Source organism: Gopherus evgoodei, chromosome 11 (assembly GCF_007399415.2).
Source record: "Gopherus evgoodei ecotype Sinaloan lineage chromosome 11, rGopEvg1_v1.p, whole genome shotgun sequence".
Classification (NCBI taxonomy): domain Eukaryota; kingdom Metazoa; phylum Chordata; order Testudines; family Testudinidae; genus Gopherus; species Gopherus evgoodei.
This window is the reverse complement of record NC_044332.1, coordinates 51555783-51573522: the sequence shown is the minus strand read 5'-3', so window position 1 is coordinate 51573522 and position 17740 is coordinate 51555783. Positions and strand designations below refer to the sequence as shown.

At 39.8% G+C, this 17740-nt stretch overlaps 1 protein-coding gene across 3 annotated transcripts in view; it reads left to right on the top strand.

Moving 5' to 3' along the window:
- Positions 1-17740, top strand: part of GALNT13 (polypeptide N-acetylgalactosaminyltransferase 13) — a 456737-nt gene that overhangs the window by 363935 nt on the left and 75062 nt on the right. The gene's annotated exons all lie outside the window — the stretch shown is intronic.

The following is a 17740-nucleotide window of genomic DNA, read 5'->3' as shown; positions in this document are numbered from 1 at the left end:
GTGGTGCTTGTGGGCGAGAGCCGCGCAGAGCTGCCTGCGTGTCTCCGCATAGGAGCAGGACCTGCTGCTAGCCATTTCCGGGGCACAGCATGTTCTGCAGTGCCAGGACAGGCAGGAAGCATGCCTCTGCACCCCTGCTGTGCCACTGACCGGGAACCGCTGGAGGTAAGTCCATGCCACGACCCCACGCCCCAATACCCTGCCCCAGCCCTGAGCACCCCTTCAAACCCAGAGTCCCCCTCCTGCACACCAAACCGCTCATTCCTGGCCCCATCTCAGAGCCTGCACCCCCAGCCCAGAGCCCTAACCCCCTTCTGCACCCCAACCCTCTGCCCTAGCCCTGAGCCCCCCTCAAACCTGGAGCCCCCCCCCACACCTCTCATCCCAAGCTCTGTTGGATTGTGGGCATCAGCAATTTTCTGCAACTGGGTTGCCAGAAAAAAGGTTTGAAAACCGCTGATCTAGAAGATGGACTGGATATTTCAATTCTTTTAATTATATGGGTGAAATTCTACTGTTTCACCACTGTAAGTGCAACAAAGAGTCCTGAGGCACCTTATAGACTAACAGACGTATTGGAGCATGAGCTTTCGTGGGTGAATACCCACTTCATCGGATGCATGTGCTGCTTTTCCAAATCCAGATTAACACAGCTATCCCTCTGATACTTGACACCACTGTAAATGTGGAGTTATTTCATCAAAGTAGTTCTGGATTTTCACCAGAGAGAATGGGAGCACAATTTGTCCATATGATTATATGAAAAGTGTGTTCATCTTTCCCTTGAAGTGATTTCTGCTACTTCCCCACCACCACCACAAAGTAGTCACCTTTGCACTTCCAGGAATACAGTGTGAGCAGGATTGCATTCAAGTTTAAGTTAAGATTCCATTTATACTGGGCAACAATTTCATGTATGCATCCCATGATCGGGACGGAGGGTAAGAGAAAGAGAGAGATACATAAACTATTAGTTGTAGCCATAGCAGTAATAGCAAATAGCAAAGACGTAAATGCAGTTTGTGTGCAACCATAAACTGGCATTTATGTGCACGAAACACTATTAAATGTTACTGAATAACAAACAATTGATAAATATCAAAATCTCTTAACAAATATTCATGAACAAAAAAGGGTGGTGGTTGTTGATTACTCTACTGCAGAACTTTACGCTAGCTTTCAAATGTTTCCAGTGGGATACAACAATTCCTTTTCTGGTGGGTTCTAATGTATCACAGCTTCAAATGAGTATACTTATTATGAATCAAAGAGCTAGTGTAAAGAATTTTTTAGTTTCTAAAGATCATTTCAGTGAACTTTCCTCTCCTTTTGAATCCAGGTTTGCAGACATAAGGATATGAAAATCAGTGTCAATCAAGTTTTAAAACTCTCCAGTAGATTTCTAAATACTGTAATATTTTCTGCAAAATATGTGACATACACAGACATGATGGTGTGGGATAGTGGAAATGATTTTTTGGGAACAACTTGAATAATGACCTGGATCACTTGCTGGATCACCTTAGCTACTCATGAGGAATTGCAACTGCCCTAAAATCATGCCACCAAAATGTTAATACATCCCATACCATTCCCCTCCCCCACCACACACACACACACCTCTTAAGACAGGAGGCTGCTTAGTATAGGGACAGATTTCACTAAAAATAATAAATGCTGTGATGAAGTATTGTGCAGATGCCTTTAAATTAGTTGCAAAATTACCCCAAGATTCCATCCCAAGATTCCGTTCCTGATGTGTCCCCCCTTCTTTTTGCTCTCCACTTGAGACTCGTAAAATAAGCTATTTGGGACAATGCTCGTCTTTTACTCTTTGTACAAATCATAGCACAACAGGGCCCTAATCCTCGAAGCACAATGGTAATAAATAGTAATATCCCCAGCTTCATCACTGTGTATTTTTTTCCAATGCATATCACTTCTATCTTTATCATTATGAATTAGTTCATGCCATCTTGTCTCACAAAAACAGTACATTTACTCAATTTTGAAACTATATCCTCTTTCTAACCATTTGCAGTATATTCCAGTTAGCCAGAAGTAGGTGTAATGCAATGCCCATATCATCTAATTTGTTACCACTTGAAAATCATTGGCTCTTTCATCTAATCAGCTCTGTTTCCTGAAATATTTAAATCCATTCTTTTACAAACTATACTTTTTCTATAGCCTTAAATATTATGTTTAGATCACGCGATGCTTTCACTCTACTGCCATCAAGCACATTTTACTCATGTTTTCTTATTTACATTTAAACATTTACTGAACTTGAATTATTTTCTTATTTTCCCTTAACTTCTCCAAGAATTGATTATTTGGTGCACAGTGACATTAATGTATTGATTCATAATAGCTTGGTTTTAAATTGAGCAGAGGGGAATATAAAGGATTACTCAAAATTAATACAAATTAGTTTCTTGCTCAAAGTAAAAATAATATATGTACGTGCTAGCATGCATGTGTATAAGGTGATGGAGATCTGGATAAGCCAGTCTGTTTAGATAGCTTCTCCTTCGTATAGTTTTAAAAAAACAACCCAGAACAACTCAGCTATAAATACTTTTCATTTCAGGCTATCAGAATCTCCTGATTGTATGTACTGTGGTAGAATTTTCTATTTGTGAGTGAGATCACACTGAGAATGTATTTAATCGGAGATTAGCAGATCACAGTGAAACAAGGCACAGCATGAAACATCCAGTGAAACAAAACTAGATGCTGTTCCTATAAGTCACATGGTGTTCGAGTTGAGAGGCAGTATTTCTGATTTGGATCATAAAAAGAATATCAACGTTTATTCTCTTGTATTGCTTGTGATCTAAAATGTTATAATCATTTTAACATCTTTAGTTCCTTGGTGTTCAGCTTTAATGTATTATCTGCAAATATTAAAACACTGAGAAAAAACAATATTTGTATTTTGCTTTTAATTCCCTAAAATTGACACCTCTGCCCAAAAGTGGGCTGGCTAGGTCACAGACAGAATTCTAAGCCACAAGAAAAAAAAAACTACAAGCATGCCTTCTCCCTGGAGTAGTCAGATAACCATTCTCCTTCACTACCCAACCCCACTACAATCAGATACTTTCCTTAAAATGTTGTTTGACATTGAAAGTGAAAATGGTGGTTTCCAGATCAAATGTGCACAGTTTACAATTAACAGGAGGCTTCTCAAACCGCTGCCCCTACAAATTCCACCAGAGCTCTGAAAGTCAAGATGGGTTTTCTTTGATTCATGCATCACCAATAATTTAACAACAAAGATTTTGCAAATAGTTAACCATTCGGTTGATTATGCATGAGCCAGAGTAGAAAGCAATCCATGCACGCTCAATTCTTTTGCCTCTTTAGTGGTAAAAGAAGTAAAAATGATAAACTTATTTTAGTCAGTAAAGTCAAAAGGTCTGACTTGTTCTACAGAGTTCCTTTTCAGAGCAATAATACATTTTAAGTGGTGGCCTTTCATCTGGCAGGTGGGATTGGTAGGTGTTAGTGGGTGCAGGAAAGATAATGCTTAGGGATTGTAGTTTCTGGGTGCAGATAAGTAAGCGTGCTGGCATGTGGTGTTTCTTACACTAATTTACTAATGCATTTTCTTTTTGATCATTGACCCAAGAACAATGCTTGGAAAAGTTTATTGTTACCCATGTATTTATACAGTTTCCCTCACCCACTGCATCACAGAATATTGCATCTTAAAGCATAAATATTTTTTCATTTGTTGTTGAATATTAATTGTCTGGCTATGCCGAAAGCAGGACATGAGACATTTGACATTGTTTTAATCAAGCCACAACTTTATTGTTAGATGTCTGGAACTACCTAGCAGATAACAGTGTACAATGCAGGTAACCCCCATGTTTATTCCATAATTACTCGGGGGGCTTTTACCAGCTCTCACTCTTTTTCCATCCATGTTCCTCCACCAAATCCATTGCCAGGACCTTACCATCCACCCCTGCTCATAGGAGGGTTAAGGTGGGCTATAAGAATGGGGGGTTGGCTCCCTGCCATACCAACCATAGGAGTCCCCAACCACTCCCCATTCCTTTCTTTAATGAACACCTCTTTTTAAGTCCTTTTCCAAGCCATTTTTCCGGTCACTGTATACCTTTTCTATGGAGTACCTGCACTGGGCAATCGTCCTGCACTTAAATAATGAGTTGTGACATATGGCCTACCTCCCATCATGCCATGCATGAACAGAACCCTTCCTGAAACCCACTGTGCGGAAGGCAAAAAAACCCCAGCTGCACCCAAGCCAATTTGGAAAAATTCCTTCCCAGCCCCCTTAAAAAAGATACCACGAGTGTAATTCCTACAGCAGGTGTTGACCAAACCGGATATTTTGCCACCTAAAAGGGAGGGAAGGTGGGTCCTGCCTCAGCATTAGTCTGTGTATAAGGAAGGCTGCTGGTGGCACTGTGCTGCCCCAATTCAAACTCTGCATTCCCAGGGGATGAGTCAGCGACCACTCTGCCCCTTTTGCAGGAGTTTTCATCTCCCCACCCCCAGCCTTAAAGCAGTGTTCCCTTCACTTGGCCAGACCAGCCAATAAACCTCCTGCTTAAAGATGCAGAGCGGTCAGTATGTCAGTCAACAGATGTTTCACAAAATTAAAGCAAAGTTAATCTATATTTTAGCTGTGTCTCCGTTTCCCAGAGACTGTCTGAGAGCTATACTGGTACTGCTGCTAATATGAGCATTTCCTGTTCTCATATCAGTCTGACAGTGAGGAAACAATCTCCAAGATAAGCTTCACATCTCCAATGTGAGAGCTGCTCATGTTACCATTAGACAGGATGTTTTTGTCATATTTGAATACGCTGCTCTGATCTAGCATGGAAAATTACAGAAGAGAACATTTCAGATCACAAGCAACAGCTCAGACATTTGAACATGACGTACTTCTTAGAGTTGATTCCACTTTCATTCTGAAGACCTTTACGATTGTCAAAAATAACTGCAGGGTCTTGGAGGTGAAAAATCATAATTGTAGTTGTATTACTAGGCTTCCTCACAAGGGTGTTTCAACATGTGTAATCAGAACTGCAGCAAAAGAAATACACACTAATCAGATGCTAATTAACTGAATCACAGAGTTAAGCACTCTGAGGTGAAAGAGAAGGCTCTCAGTGTGCTGCAAAAGAAAAGTTATCCTAGGATACATTAAACCCATCAGAGACTAATGAGGGAAAGTGTCCTTATGCACCCCTTTACCTCATGGAACTGCTCATAAATCGGAGTTTTAAAACATATCTTCTGGAAAAGTTTCCACATCATAAGATGACCCTCAGAATGGACCCTAACTGGCATTGATATGGACAGTGACAAAATGAGCACAGACACATGCATGGAATTAAGCAGCAGGTTGTAACTTTTATTAAACTTTAACACAAGGGAGAGACGCTACTCCTCTCCCCCATCAGCCATACTGTCCTACACCAGGGATTTAATTGGTTCTAGTGCTGGGGTTACAGGGCTCCTTACCATATAACCCATATCACAGGGTAGGTTCTCTTCAGCCTACCCACCACCCCAGACTCAGCTCTCTCCATATGAAGGGAACAGAGGGTTCAGAAGGGTGGGGACCTTAACCTGCAACAAGCACAACGTCTCACCCTACCACATGAGCCTAAGGCCCATCATCAAAATACCAAGTCTCTTACCTCTGGGAACTGTTCATTTTATTCTCTTAACTGCAGGGGAAATTGGCTCCAAGTTGTGAGTTGTGATAAGTAAACAACTCCACCCCAGTAAATCAGCTGGGTACTAAGTGTGTTCCTACTTAACCCACTGTGTCTTGCAGGTGCTGTGAGGAAGGCTAAAAATTCTCTGGTCCTACATCAATTGGCCCATGGGAGAAAAAAATTCCTTCCTGACCCTCTAAACAGGAGATCAGCTAGACTTTGCAGCATCTGTCAGGCTGGGTTCCCATTCCTGGTTCAGGTGGGTAGGGTGGGCTGCTGGAACGGCACCAAAAGGGGCTCCACATGGCCCCTGTGCTGGGCTAAGTCCTGGGATCTGGAGAATGCTGGCCAATCAGCACGTCTTTCCCTCAGCTGGCCAACGGGTGCCAGAGACTCCTGTGAGGGAGAAGCTATCTATTTTCCCTTGGCAAGTGTCTCCATTCCTTGCTGCTAGGACTGTTCCCCTTTCAGTGCCGGCCCCATTAATTTCCCCCAGACTTTGATTACTGCGGTAATCCCTCCGTAAGTCCGGGGGTGGGGGGTGGAATATGCTGCTTTACTGAGCCTCCTTCCTCATATAGCTGTGTCCTCTATTTACAGACCTAGGAGTCTGGCCCATAGAGTACAAAGATGCACAGAGAGTAGCAAACTTTAAAATAAAAATGCAAGTGGACATGGTCCTTTTTCTCACATAAAAGCTAATATGCAACAAGGTGACAGGGCTTTCTCAGACAGGAGAATACCGTGAGCATTATATTATTAACTCAAAGATGTTAGATTTTTTTCACCATGACTCCCTGTGCATGAGCACATGCTATCTCATGCTCTCTCTCACTCTCCTCCCCCCACCCACGTCCCAACAAACAAAATCTAATTGAAATGAAAAGCTACACTCTTGTGTTTTAGGAAGATCACAACAGTATTTCCAGCCCTTAGGTACTCAGATATTATTAGTCAACCACAAGCAATCATGAGGGTTTTTTAATTGAATTCTTTTCGTTTGCCTGAGCTTTTCTCCACCACTCTGATGGCTAGAAATGTACTTTAAAGGAAGGATGGTAGGAAGGAAGGAATATCAGATAATAACATGATTCCAGGACTTGGGAGTTTAAGTCAGTCATCAAATATTGAGAGGTTTGTATTACAGTTTGGGAGAGTTGGCATTGCTACTATATGGGTTAGATATAAAATAGCTGGACGCTTGAGCAGAGACTAATCTCACGCATAAGATCTAATCCAACAATTCTCACTGAGAATTCATGTCAAAATTTTGACTCAATAGACTGCAGAATTCATCCTATTGACTCCAGTGGCTTTGCCTGAGTAAAACCTGCAGATTTGTGCATATAGTAGCAGTACCTGCAAGTAGCACATTTCATCTCCATCCATCTCTAGTGACTTTTGACTACCAGGCTCCCGTTTTTAATGGGAAAACAGTTCCATCTGCTGGATGTTGTGTGTAAAGAATGGTGTACAATTCCCTGCCATTATGTTTTTAAGTAAGCGCTATACATGTAGTGCAGAACTGCTACGTAGTCTAGAGTTTTTTCTATTTTCTAAATGCTGACCTATCTAGGCTATATTTATTTGGGGGATTTAACTAACGAATAAGCAAACAAAAATAATCAAAGCATAATGCATATTTTAAATGGTATAAGGGAAGCACAATGTTATTTAAGATTTTTTTTGTACTGGTTTTCTTTTTATTACCTGCTATCAGGGTAAGATTCACTTTACCCGCATGCATTCTGAGAAATGGAGCTTTTATGCAGGTGAGGTGTGCAATGTGTGTCTCTAGAGCCAGGAGGTCACAGGGTAGCCATCTTCCCCACCCCTGGTCAATCATCTCAGCTAGTATTCCATTCTGCTGGCTGGTGTCAGGGTCACTGATCCTGCCTGATAGGATGGAAACCATAAAATATGCAGACTTGTCCCCAATGCCTCCCTCTATTGAGGATCAGTGTGTAGCCCAGTGGTTAGCAACCTTTCAGAAGTGGTGTGCCGAGTCTTCATTTATTCACTGTAATTTAAGGTTTCGCGTGCCAGTAATACATTTTAATGTTTTTAGAAGGTCTCTTTCTATAAGTCTATAATATATAACTAAACTATTGTTGTATGTAAAGTAAATAAGGTTAAAATGTTTAAGAAGATCATTTAAAATTAAATTAAAATGCAGAGCTCCCCGGACCAGTGGCCAGGACCCAGGCAGTGTGAGTGCCACTGAAAATCAGCTCTTGTGCTGCCTTTGGCACGTGTGCCATGGGTTGCCTACCCTTGGTGTAACCCTTATTCAGTACTCTGCAGAGGAAGAGGTCACCCTGATGGACCATTCTTAGGTAGCTTCCCTGCGCAGCCACACGTCAGGTATGGAGGGTGTTACCTCAGCTTTCCATAGAGAGATGAATTTAGCTTTGGTGATTGCACCATTGCTAGTTAGGGGCCAAAAATCAAAACATATTTTCACAGAGATGTTCTAGGTTGGTTTTTTTTTTACATGTTCAAAAACTGTCCCGGTTTTTCTTTAATATTTTCTGCAAATGATCAAAAATACTATCTAAAATACTTATTAAAATGGTTATTGATATTTTTTATTTACAAAAAATCAGTTTTAATAAACAAATTTTCTTGATAATATTCTCAATAATGCTTTTAATAAAAAAGAAAATGGAAAACAAAATATCAGGAGGGAAAGCACATTTTTTCATGACAATATTTTGTGCAACTTTTGATTTTGAAATAAAGGGTATTTTTCAATGAAAGAACTTTTCATGGAAAAAATTCAACCAGGCCTACTCTTTAGTTGCTCTAAACATTATCCTGGTACTTCTATCGAACATGTCCCAGGATGAATTGGTCTAAATCCTAGTTGTTCAGTAGCTTGTTTTAGAGTTTTTCCCATTCTGATTTAGGCAGTGAGTGGGGCCCAAGTGTGAATCTTAATACCATGTACCTACAACCCAGACATTTATAGACTAGAAAGATAGCTAACACATCTTAAAATTAGCTAATGTGTTTTAACTAACACTGGTTGAAATAGAGCTTAAAGCGGTATAACTAGGGCAGAAGTGTTTAACTTTTTGTACTTCTCATTTTTGTATTATTTTGTTTGAAAATTTCCTAGGTGGCAATTCTCACTTGTGGACTGCCTGCCTGCTGTTTCCTAAAACTAAGTATTAAATAACAACCCGAATGCTAAACTTCTTCAGTACTCTTTTTTCAGATACAGTAGAATTAGCAGTTATTAGGATATCCTGATCGATGGCCTATTGTCCCAGTTAAGCTGCTGTTTCTACTGAGGGAAAAGAGACCTTTCCTTAAAAAACAAGAGTCTGAAAACACTCTAAATAATATAAAATACCCTATGGAATAGAAATAAAATAAAAACATCATTGGCCTAATTTAATCATTATTCAATTTGTCTTTAATCTTTTGGACCATTCCTGTTAGCTTCCTATTTACTATGATTGGAGTTCTGCATGTGGATAGCTTGAAGGACTGGGTTCATTTACAAAATGTTTCGCTTTTGACAAATCTGCATTTTCCAACGGAAAAACATATTGTGTCCAAAAATTCCCAGTTAGTTCTATAAAAGCAGCAAAGAATCCTGTGGCACCTTATAGACTAACAGACGTTTTGGAGCATGAGCTTTCGTGGGAGAATACCCACTTCCTCAGATGCATGTTAGTCTATAAGGTGCCACAGGATTCTTTGCTGCTTTTACAGATCCAGACTAACACGGCTACCCCTCTGATACTTGACAATTAGTTCTAGTCATCTCACTACCCCATGGTATCTAGAGAGTGGATGGAATTCAGACAAGGACAAAGAAAACTGAGCTAAACAAGTATAACTTGACTAGATGAGGACTCGAATGATTTTAATAACTGTCAGTATCTGAAGGCTGCAAACACCAAAGGATTGATTGTTGGGGTAGTCCAAAGGGTTCTGATTGACAGTAACATGATGAATCAAACTTTTGCTAGCACTGAGTGTTATTAAACAGACAAATAGTTTTCCAAGAGGTACAGTGGAAGACCAGTCACTACTATCTGTCATCTAGAATGAGAGAGACAAGGTGGCTGATATAATATCTTTTATTGGACCAACTTCTGTTTGTGAGGGAGACAAGCTTTTCAAGCCACACATGCTTTCGAGCCACAAGCTTCTTCATTTTCTTCTTCGTCCTATAAAAATATTACCTCACGCACCTTGTCTCCATGATATCCTGGAACCAACACAGCTATAACTATACTGCATATAAAATGAGAGCAGACTCAAGATTATAGCCAGTTACTTCTTCAGCATGAACTTTAGTCAGTCATTGTTTTTGTTCGTTTGTTTTTTAATTCCCTGTTTTAAAATAACTCAGATTAGATGATACAGCAAGTGTCCTTGGAATGGCCTGCATGCTTCCTCTCATTATTTCAATGCACCTTGACTGGCCCATTCTTTCCTTGACATCTCGAATGGGTGCCACCAGAACTGGCATTGCCTGTTGTTAGATGACTGTTGTGGTCCTCTTTGACAAATGATAGGCAAACCTGCAAAAAAAAAAGTCAGCTTGATAAGGGAGTAGAAAATGAAAAGAATGTCAGCTTGTCATATTTCCCTGTGTAAAGGTTAAGATGTTGGATATATAAAGATTCCCTCCTTCTAGTACTAAAATTGTATGCCTGACACACTTCTCTTTTCGTTATGACTGGATTTTGTTCATTTGACTAGCTGCTGAAAAGTTCTAAAGCTCAGTGGTGTGCACATTACCTCATCAGTTGTACTTATACAGTCTCAGCATACATTCTAGGTGGGTTTTTCTGAAGCTTTTAGTGTTGATTGACTCTTCTCCCATTGAAGTCAATGGCCAACACTGTGTGCTTTTGCAACTCCTACTCTTTGTGGAATATCTGACAGTGGAAAATGTTGATAGGCAATGATACTGCTACTTGCCCAGTCAAGGAACAGCATAATTGCTTTCCTAAGACCCATGTTTAGAACATTTGTAACCAGGCATGTCAAAGGAATGGCATGCTTTATTTCCAAAAAGAAGTTTCCAGTAGATGTATGCTTAACATCCCCTACTAGCCAATTAATAGCATTCATGGCCCTCTTGTATAGCAAGACGTGCAGTCAACTTTTTTAAATCAAATTTCAATCAGAAAATGTTTATACTTCCTTTTCCAATTTGTGTTACATGGTTTGTCTAAAATAGCATCAAATGTGTTTCTTATTGAGATTGACTAATTATCAGGAAGCTTATTCAGTGAAACATATATGAATGTTATAGTGTGCCTTTCTTTCTAGTAACCATGTGAGAATGTGTAAAGGTTACAGTAATTGCCAGTCTGCTCTGGGTAGTATCACTTCTGCAGATGCATTATAGTTAGGAAATTAAATGCAACTGGGCAATACATTGTCAGTTATAATACAATAGCATATACTGTTGTGCATAGGGTGACCAGACAGCAAATGTGAAAAATCGGGATGGGGTTGGGGGGGTAATAGGCACCTATATAAGAAAAAGACCCAAAAATCGGGACTGTCTCTATAAAATCAGGACATGTGGTCACCATAGTTGTGCAGCTGTTTAAAAATGAAGATTCAGACTGTTGTGTGTTGCAAACAAAATAATCAGTTCAAGTGACTAATGCCTCATTTTTCAATGTTAGGCTGCAATGTGGTAAACTAACTGAAATAAAGCAGTTTAATGAAATAAGGGAACGCTAATCACAGAAAAATCACAGGCTGTAGAAACACTTGCAAACCTTGAAATTCCTTGTTTGTGAAGCGATAACTCAGATTCGGGGCCATATTTTGTTCTGAGATGAGGACTTTTCTCTCACTGACCTTAATGTGCATGCTGTCGAGAGCAGAATTTGGCCCATTATATATAATATGTGTGTGTGTGTGTGTGTGTGTTTTGACTGCAGACATTTATGTGGTTTCTTCCATGCTGTTTCCCACATATGGAACACCCTCCTGTATCTGGTTCACAAGACTACTGCCTTCTAATTCAAATCCTTCCTGTGCATTTTCATCTACCATGATATCCACAAGAAATCAATAGACTAAATATTGCGAAGTTATGAGATAGTTGGAGACAGTCTATATATTCCTTTAATTTGAATGAGAATCTACTATTAGGATGTAGCCAGCCACAATCTGGCCACCTTACTTGTTTGGATTTCCCCTCTCCCTTCATCTATTTTGTGTTTTGAGTTCATCACTTCTCAAACTGAACTGTGGATTCCTTGTTGAAGGTCTGCAGAGTATTGCATGCTCACATGGTGCTCATTATAACTCATTTGAAATGCTTTGAGTTCTTATCTCTTAATGCTCTTGCACATAATTAATTACTGTCATTGCCAGAGGTATGCTATCTGATGATAAATAGGAAGGGAGGTATCCATGAAGCAGTCTCCCTATTGAGTTGTGTCTCACAATGTGTAAAGAAGTTTGAGAACCTCTGGTTTAGGTCCCAATCATACAATCTGATCTGCATGGGAGGACCTCTATGACCATGCACAACCCTCTTGAAGTCCATATTGCCAGAGTGGCAAAAGAAATTCCCTATATCCATGTATAAGTGGCCAGAGATTGTCCCATTCTATTGGACATAGATTTGGCTACACGTTTGAGTACTGCAACCCATTTTCTCTAGGAATGAAGCAGCATGCCCTGAAAAGCACCAACTAGTGCAGAATTCAGTAACCCAACTTAGCAACGTGTGTCACTATGAACACATCACCACCAAGCTATGCTCTCTGCACTGGGTTCCTCTTGCATAGAGAGGCCTGTGGAAAGTCTCAGTCCTAACATTCAAAGCCATCCATGGAACTGGCCCTAGGTATCTGAGGGAATGCCTCTCCCTCCTCAGTTATGTCTGCTCACACCAGGTAGATTCCCTGGGAACCATGAAAGTGTTGACCAGTAGAGCAAGGCTTATTAGCTGGCCCTGGACTATAGAACTTACTCACCTGATGGATAAGTCAAGAATGAAAACAGGCCTTTAATACTTTCAGAACAAAATGCAAAACTAATTTATTTAACTTCCAAATATACCGTACATACTTGATCATAAGGCAGTTCATTTATAAGCCGACCCTCCCAAGATGGATAAGTAAAAATGGAAACTTTTTATGACCCGTTCATAAGCCGACCCTATAATTCAGAGATTAGCAAACTTTGGGTCCCGGGCCATAAGGATAAGGCAGTGGGGGGCCAAGATGGTTTCTTTACCTCAAGCTTCCGCAGGCACAGAGGTAAACCTAAGTAAACAAAGTGTCCCGGCGTGCCAGCTGCTTACCCTGACGGCCAGCACAGCAACTGATCAGGAAATGTTTTGGAGTGGGAGAAGTTGGGGGTCAGAGGAGTAACCCCTGTGACCATCCCCCACATGACCCCACCCCTAGTCTGGGACCCCCACACTCTCCCTATCCCATTCCTTCCCACCTTATCTGGGGAGGGCCAGGAGAGGATGTCTCTGGCCTGGCCGGAGCTGCTCTGGCGGAATGGGCAGCACGGCCACAGCCTGCTCTGACTGACCAGACCTGGTGGCGCAGCTGCAGCATGTTCCAGCAGGCTGGGCCAGGTGGCGTGGCCACAGCCTGCTCTGGTGGGTGGGGCCGAGCGGCATGGCTGCAGCCTACCAGCTCCGGAGCTGCAGCTGCTTCAGAGGCTGGGGGAAGAGCAGCATAGCCAGAAGTGGAGAGACTGGCCCTGCCTCTTCCCTTCTGGCTCTGCTGGCTGTGCTGCCTCTCCTTGCTCCCTCTGTTGGGCGGAGGGGCTGTGTCCCACCTCTCCCTCTCTATACCCGTTCATAAAATGACCCCCCTTCTCTGGTGCATCCCTTTTTTACTAAAAAAATTTGCCTTATGAGTGAGGGAGGCAATTATCACTTCAAACAGCTGTTAAATTTTGACAGTAAATAAAATAAGAAATAAAAATATTTATTCATTCAAGTCTGAACCCCACAAAATCTCTTATCTTTTTATTCCAAATAAAGGTGAGCCATAAAGTCACTTAAAATGTTGTTTCTCAGATAAGATGAGACAGAGTAGAAGTAATTTTCCACTGTCAAATTAGGTTTTTTAAATTCATTTGGTATAAAGTTCACTAACATGATTATACTTTCTCTTTGCATTAACAAATAGGAATGCTGATGAAATACAAAATCAGCAAGCTTATTTTTATATAAACTGAAAATTACCATTGGTGTGTATCATTAATATGATTAGATAACTGTCAAGAAAATTTTCAGAGCTGTGAAACACACTTTCATTAGTCAATCTCAAAAGATAAAAAACTGAGATGGCTAATGTGTTGTCAGAGTTCATTTTTCTGGGTTTATACAATTTGTCTTCATTTTAAGAATTATCCAAAACTTTTTTTGAACAACTAAACTCTTTTAAGCCAGAGCTCTATTGCAAATATTTTCCACTTCAGCCTCAAGACATCTCTATTTTAGGAAAAGCTGATCTAGAATGTGACTGAGAGGCAAATGTATCTTGTGGTGGATTATAACCTTATTTATATTCTGCTAATTATCCCCAGACTGAGGACCCATTCTCTTTTTCCAAATATAAAGAGACTTGCCTGTCAACCCCATCTCTTTGTGCTTTATCAAGTTTGGAACTAAAGCTCCTGCACAGAAAGGCAGCCTACATAGTTTTTGGCAAGTGGAAAGGTAGTTCATGCATGATTACAGCATGCTTTTGGCAGCCATTGCTCTTTATTTCTAGAGCAATGCTTTATACCATTTGAAAGCTAGGGTTACGGGCTTTTGTATAGTCTCCATCATTGATTCTGTGTTTAACAGCTCTCAAGATAACAAGCGCTAAAGACATGTCAAAATCAAAGAGGTGATACAAAGGTAATTAGAATGTTGTGAGTTTAAAGTCCATTATCTCATGAAACTCTAGACTTAATAAAAAAAAATGCTATCAACCATTCTAAAGCTGGGAGCCTTAGGAAACAATATAGCTCTTTAGCGGCAGTGGAACAAATTCTGCTGTCAGTTGCAATGAATAATTATATTGATCTTAGAGTCATAAAAATGTAGAGCTAGAAGGGACCTCAAGAAGTTATCTTGTCCATCTCCCAATGCTGAAGCAAGATTAAGTATACCTAGACCATCCCTGACCGTTGTTTGTCTAACCGGTCTTAAAAAAACCCAATGATGGGGACTCCACAACCTCCCTACATAACATGTTCCAGAGATTACCTATCCTTATGGAGAGAGGTTTTTTTTCCTAATATCTAAATCTCCCTACTGCCAACTAAGCCAATTTCTACCACTTCTCCCCTCTGTGGACATAGAGGCCAATTGATCACAATCCTCTTATAAGAACTTTTTACATATTGGAAGACTGTATCATGTTCCCCCTCAGCCTCCTGTTCTCTAGACTAAATGTGAATTTTATTTTTGGCTTTTCCTCATAGGTCATATTTTCTAACCTCTTATTTTCGTTGTTTGTCCATGTCTTTCTTAAACTGTGCCACCCAAAACTGGGTACAGTTGTCTGGCTGAGGTCTCACCAGTGCCAAGTAGAGTGGAACAATTATCTCCCGTCTCTTACATATGACACACATGTTAATACTACTCTATATTGACATTTGCCTTTTTTGCAATAGCATCACAATATTGGCTCATATTCAATTTGTGATCCATTATAAGCCCTAGATGTTTCTCTGAAGTACTGCTGCCTAGCGAGTTATTCCCCATTTTGTCTTTGTGCATTTGATTTTTACCTTCCTAAGTGTAGTACATTGCACTTACCTTTATTGAATTTCATCTTATTGATTTCACCTTATCCTGTAGTAATTGAATCAATTGAATTACTTTGGATTTACATAGATGTAACAGAGAGAAGAAATTGGGACCTGTATATTCTCCAGAGAACATGTCAGTATATCGGTCCATTCTTTTCTTTCCAGAGAAGTCCTTTAGAAACAGTCAAACTCAAACAGAGAGAGGAGAGTGAATAATGACAAACAGATTTAGATTGCAAACATAAGTGTAAAATTTAAGAAATAGGAATGTCAAGGAAGTGATTTCAATGGTTATGGGATAAATTGTGTTATAACTTCTGGGAATGACAAAAGCAATGTCCAATCCCATAACCAGAAAAATGAAAATAAGATGCAAATTAGATTGCCGAGAACATGACTTTCTGAGCATATATTGACTGTAGAAAAGCGGATTGTATAGTGATTGTATTTATTTTAATGAACAGATATTAGTACTTGACTGTGCCTTTAGGTTCATCCGTGAGTAAGGGGCAATGTGTAAACTGCACTATGCCACAGTAGCACCAGGAGTCATTGTGCCTCTGGGACACCTCTTTAAGGTACAATCTCCTCCTTGTTTTTCTTCTTCCAAGGGGTAGTAATTTGCTGTTGGTTTATAACAACAGCAAATTATGAGACTATCTGCACCAGCTTGTGCTGGTGGTTATGTTGCAGGTGTGGAGCATTAGTTCTCAGTGCCTCATGGGCAGCATGAACCCATAGAGTAGAGGGAAAGAAAGGCAGGATTTTCTTCCATAGAAATAACAAAATTGATTGAAAAAGGCAGCACTGTTACTTCCATACTTGCAATAAGACAGTGGGTTCTTTATGACAGTTGGTCAACTTTTTAAAGACAATGAACCCATTTTTGAGGGTTTTGATAAAATAATCCATCTTCCTCTCAAGTTATTTTTCTCAAAACAATTTGTTAAATTTGAACACACCAGCAAGATGCCTTTTAAAACTGTACTTAAATATTAGATGGCTATTTTTTTCTTTCTTTCTTAGAAAATCAAAGCACATAGAAACACGGGTAAACTAAAGCAAAAGAAAACAGTGTGAATCATAGAACTTAAAATGATCTGTTTTGAAATCTCTATATATAAAAATGAAGCTGGATAAATTGATATGGATCTCAGTTATTTAGGTTAGTTCAAATTTAACTTTGATTCTGAGCTACTAAATAAATAATATTTCATACCATATGTCATTAACTATCGAAGATGGGAACCAAGACATTTGTATGGCTATATTTTTACATATTAGAAAATTATAAACAGTACAGATATTGTTTTTATTAGCCTTTAATTTCCTAAAGTGGATGACAGCAAAAATATCAGTGTTGTAACAGCTGCTACATGCAATTGTATCTTGTCGAGCTATAATTACACTGGTCTACAATTTTTGAGAAGTCGTCTGCTTCAGAGATAAAATGTGATATTTATTATGTATTTTGATGTGCTGAATTCAAATATGACAATTAAAACAACTGATTGGCTACTGTTTCTAAGATATTTAAGTTTTTACATTTTATGTCTATGTATATTGTGTAGATAGTAGAGTTTTAATCATAAATTGTAAACCTAGGTCTTTTCATGTATTTATGGTTGCTTTACATGATAATATTTCACCTGTCCTGTTTATGTAACACTTTAAAAATCAGCAAAAGGGTTATATAAATAAAATTTATTATGAAACAAAAGGCAAAAAACTATTATATACATAGTTTAGTCCTATTCAGTGTCTATTCATTAAATGGAGCATCTCTTGTCACTGTCCAGCAATAGTCTGCAAGCATTGATGGGCTTCATTTGCCCTGATAGCCTGCCAGAAGGTTCCACTGCTGTAGTCTGGAGCCCAACAGCTCTGCCTCACTCTTGGGTAGTTCCAAATCCCTGACAAGGTCATTCAGTTCACCTTGTATTATGAGGTGTGGTTCAGAGGAGGAGGATGGGAGAAAATGTGGGTCCTGTGACACTGATGGTTCTGGACCAGAAGTTTCATCTTCTTCCTCTTCCTCGTCTGACTCCAGTGAGAATGATTCTGGTGCATCAGGAACCGGCAGTCCTTCTCCGTGGGTACTGGGCGTATAGCTGATGGAATGTTTGGATAATGCACAGTCCACTTTTTCTTCTTTGACACACCTTTCCCAACTGGAGGCACCATGCAGAAGTAACAATTGCTGGTATGATCTGTTGGCTCTCTCCAAATCATTGGCACTGCAAAAGGCATAGATTTCCTTTTCC